Source organism: Sinocyclocheilus rhinocerous, unplaced genomic scaffold, assembly GCF_001515625.1.
Source record: "Sinocyclocheilus rhinocerous isolate Xijiao unplaced genomic scaffold, SAMN03320098_v1.1 scaffold753, whole genome shotgun sequence".
Classification (NCBI taxonomy): domain Eukaryota; kingdom Metazoa; phylum Chordata; class Actinopteri; order Cypriniformes; family Cyprinidae; genus Sinocyclocheilus; species Sinocyclocheilus rhinocerous.
Window position 1 is genome coordinate 535,071 of NW_015655991.1, and position 5,246 is coordinate 540,316.

Below are 5,246 nucleotides of genomic sequence, written 5' to 3' on the forward strand. Positions count from 1 at the left end.
TTCCAGTTTTAAGTGTGCTTCTGATTACAGATAGCCTGGGATTACACAAGATTTGTATTTTAAAGACAACCAATTCGAAGGGAGCATAGTTTGCTTTTTGGGTTAAAAGAATTTCTTGGTATGAAATTCGAATGGTATGACAATTAAGAGATTAGATTGTACAGAAATGGAAATCTACACACACACTATACTCATAATCGCGCAATGCTGATGTTGTTAACATTAATAATCTGAGAATAAAGTATAACAATAATAATAATTTGCACGGTTTGATGTGATATGAGCTAATGGATCGTTAGATTAAATCACCATTGGTAGCACGATTTATTGTAATGCTTTTTTTCCTCAGTTGGTCAGAACAAACGTGGCAGACTTGTTACTTACTTGTTCAGATGACAATATCCAGTGAAAATGCTTATTTGAGTCATATATTCCAAGACGTAGGCTAGAATCTGTGAGTGCTAAATATAGGATTCACACCGGTGCCGTGACTTATGGTGCATTCCAGTGATGTCGGATAGATTGTATTTACAGTTGAAGCACATGAACGCCACCACAAAGTCGTTATTACAAGTGGGAAACTCGAGATTTTAAATGTGAAATCATGGGGTCATATGATGCTTTTTTAAAGATCATTATTTTGTGTATTTGGTCTAACAGAATATGTTGACATGCTTTAATGTTCAAAAAACACATTATTTTTCAAATACTGTACATTATTGTAGGTCCTCTATGCCCCGCCTCTCTCAAACGCTTCGTTTTCTACAAAGTCCCGCCTTCCGACAAGCGCAGTCTGCTCTGATTGGCCAGCTGACTCTCCCTGACATGCTGCATCAACACTAACTGCTGTTCCTGAAACCACGCCTGATTTCTTTGCGTGCACATTTGGGCGGCATTATGCAAATATTTCCACATAGTGAGGTAGATATGTGGGGGCGTGTTAGAACGAGCCGTTTTAGGGGGGCGTGGCAGAGTCTTAACTTTGATAAAGAATATCTCTTTGGTTTTGAGACTTTAGTCTTTGCAACTTCAGGGATCTTATCTATGCACAATCAGCTTGTAACACTCCAAAGAGAAAGGAAAACTTGAAATCGCATCATATGACCCCTTTAAGCCCCGAGTTTCCGAGTTGGGGGCGTGTCAATGAGAAACATGGCGGAATCCATGGATGCAACCGTAGTTGACGGTAAATTTTTGTTTAAATTGATAGTTTAGCTGTCCTATAAGCTTAAATTGGTCATGTTCTTGTTACGCAGCTAGTTAATGAAATCCAAGTTTAAAAAAATGCTATAATTTTTGCACCTATAGGTGAAAAATCTTTTGATTTGCCATGTTGCATGTTTTAAAAATATTAAAAACGCAAAACACACCTGATGCGAATTCTTTGCTCTTCATTTTCTATAAGCAGAGTTAACAGACACTGTTGTATTTTCTTGTAATTTATTAAAAGAAGGTACATCGCCATCTTGTGCCGACTAAACTGACTTGAACGCACCTGACGTCGTAATTACGATTTGTCAACTCCGAACGTCCCAGGAGGACTTGAACGCAGCATGACTGCCACACATACTCCTCAAAACATTAGATTCATCCGCGCTGGAGCCGTGCCAGAGTACAACCCACGCAAGGAAGATAATTCCGCAAATAACTGCAATCCCAGGTTTTCAAACAGAGATGGCGACAGCAGCTTTAACTAAGGCCCAATCCTATGAAGGTAGAATGACGTCAAAAAGATTTGCATGTGCAGGGTAAGAGTTGTGGAAGTGTACATAAGACCGTAAGCGTAAATTAAATTTGCATGCGCAAGAGAAGCTTTGTAAAGGTGTAAATCGTGTTTCAAGCGCAAGAAAAAAAATATTTGCAGCATTTTACTGTTACTCGTAAGTGTAATTCATGTATTGTGAAACTGCAGCTTCATGCTAACGCAAAATAAATATGATCTGCATGCTTCTGACTTCCATTTTTCCGCGCTTACACTTTTGGCACGTTTTTGTCGCCAAAAGACGGTCAAAAGCACTGCAAGCCTGTGAACAGTGATTTGCAAGCGAAAACAACAGTTTAAAGAACTGCAAAACGGATTGACTGCATAGAACCAATCTGTATGTGTAAAAAACAAACTGTTGCAAATGTCTAAATGACTTGTTGTGCATGTGGGGCAAAAAGTTCCCGAAATAAACCGATATGTACAGCTCCGTCTCTCTTTTCTCTGCGCTTACAATTTTGGCACGATTCTCTCACTGACTGAGTTTTGCAAGCGTGAGGGGGAGGGCGGGTCCTCCTTCTTCTTGTAGCCAATCAAATGAGCCTCTCGCTGACTCAATTTACTCTTATCTGATTGGTCCAATAAACGCATCACACGCCTAGACATTAATCTTCATTTAGTTCAGGATCGTTCTTGCTGCCGGAATGGTACTTTTAACGTACACATACAGTAAAAAAATTAATTAAAAAATAACAACTTAATTAAAACATGCTCCTTTCATAAGCTGTGTTCCTTTAGGCTAGACTCCCATGTGTTCATACTGAATTGCGAGCTGGTGTTAACATTATTTGGTTTGGCTTTACATTGAAATGTCATAATCTACTTACACCACTGAGCTGATGTTAAACTGTATAATCAAAATGATGCTATGTGACAATGCTCAACACTATAGTATCAGAGTGCTATACTTTGTAAAACCTTTTTACTATGACAATAAAGCTACTTAAATATGAATTTGTCAATTTTTCAGACCATGTTTCTGTTTATGGTATTTAACACTGATTACTGATCAATATGTGACTGATCAAGCTATTATATGAAGCAAGAATGAGTAACAAAATGCTTTCTTTGTGTCCAGATTTGACTAATGCAAAAACTTTGATAAATATGTCTTTAATAATGTCTAAATATATATCCAAATACAAGTAACTAATTATGCGGGAATCCAAATTTCCCAGCCACTATAGGGAACACAGTCATGTTTATATGTTTACATATAGAGAGCTAAACAGCCATCTCGTGGTTACACGATAGTATTACAGATGATAAATGCTGACTAAGTTAGAGATAAATATTTTAATAAATATTTTAGTAATATTTTGTAAAATCCCCTTAAATTACAACATGTTAAATGAAACGTTATTACTGTTGGTTCTGTTGGTTCAATTATTATTGAACCAAATTTGTGTTTAAAAAATGGATCAGTAGACAGGTGAAATTATGCATGTATTAGGCTAGTGCAGATACTAGAACTTCTTTAAGTATCATCAAAATTACAATATAATATTACAATAAACTATTATATCATATAGCCTGTTGAGGAAGAGAATGAAACTACACAGCTCGCAATTCAGTATGAACACATAGCCTAATGGTACACAACTTATAAAATATCATGTTTTAATTAAGTTGTTATTTTTTAATTAATTTTTTTACTGTACGTGTACTTTAAAAGTACCATTCCGGCAGCAAGAACGATCCTGAACTAAATGAAGATTAATGTCTAGGCGTGTGATGTGTTTATTGGACCAATCAGATAAGAGTAAATTGAGTCAGCGAGAGGCTCATTTGATTGGCTACAAGAAGAAGGAGGACCCGCCCTCCCCCTCACGCTCGCAAAACTCAGTCGGTGAGAGAATCGTGCCAAAATTGTAAGCGCAGAGAAAAGAGAGACGGAGCTGTACATATCGGTTTATTTCGGGAACTTTTTGCCCCACATGTACAACAAGTCATTTAGACATTTGCAACAGTTTGTTTTTTACACATACAGATTGGTTCTATGCAGTCAATCCGTTTTGCAGTTCTTTAAACTGTTGTTTTCGCTTGCAAATCACTGTTCACAGGCTTGCAGTGCTTTTGACCGTCTTTTGGCGACAAAAACGTGCCAAAAGTGTAAGCGCGGAAAAATGGAAGTCAGAAGCATGCAGATCATATTTATTTTGCGTTAGCATGAAGCTGCTGTTTCACAATACATGAATTACACTTACGAGTAACAGTAAAATGCTGCAAATATTTTTTTCTTGCGCTTGAAACACGATTTACACCTTTACAAAGCTTCTCTTGCGCATGCAAATTTAATTTACGCTTACGGTCTTACGTACACTTCCACAACTCTTACCCTGCACATGCAAATCTTTTTGACGTCATTCTACCTTCATACAATCCTGGTTTAGTCTAAAACCTGTCTGTGAAACCAGGCCAATAAGTGCTTTTATAAAATTAAAATGACCACAAAGCCTCCAGAAATTAGCCCCACTTACTTCTATTATAATGGTGAGTTCTAATGGCGGAAATATTGAATGCTGTTGATTGAGCTTGTAATGAACCCGACATGTAAGTTGCTGTGCTCTTCCTCAATTCCAATATCCAATGATATAAGGTGGCGGATCACTGTTTGCGCTTCCATTGGTATTTGCCATATTGCAACGCTGCTCATTTGCATAAAGTTACCTTTGCTCAGCTTTGCAGCTTAGCCAGTGATTACTTTCTCTGAGTCACCCGCTCTCTGAAACTGAATGACTGCAAGGTTTGTTTGTTTTTTTTTACTCCAAATAACCGTTAGTGCAAACACCACCTCAGTATTATGGTGTTGAATGTTAATCATGCTAATATTTAGCCAGTGCTGTTGCACCCATATGTGTGTACTATAGCATGTATTATGTTTTCAATGTATATTTTCAATTAAAATTGTTTGTCCTTTACTGAAGGTCTCACTTATCTCTGTGCATCTATGGCATGTGTCTGCAGTAGTGATGCGCGGATGAGCTAAAACGTCACCCGAATCCGCAGCTTCAAACAAATTATCCACCCGCCAACCGCCCGCACCTGTATTTTTGTCTGATTTAGATAACCGCACCCGATCATCACAATAGGGTTCGTACAGTCATGAAAAACCTGGAAAAGTCATTGAACAGCAATTCCCAGGCCTAGAAAGTTTTGTAAAAAATAAATAAACTCAAAAAGTTTTTGAAAAAATCATGAAAATATATTTCACAATTCTCTGTATAATAGAATTATGTTTAATCAGATCCTGAATTTCGTTGCGGGATTGCGCATACATCGCATTACTCATTCCCGCAGCTTTCGACTTTAAAATGAGGGAAATTACTGCAAAACCTTTATTCAATATAGCGTGTAGGTTAGATGAGTAAATAAATCCACACAAACCATCAGATGAAAACAGCGTAAGTGATTCAGCTGTACCGCGTCTTCTCTCTTTGACTTTCGCTCCACATCGAGAGCTGCTGCCCGCTGCAATAGAAGA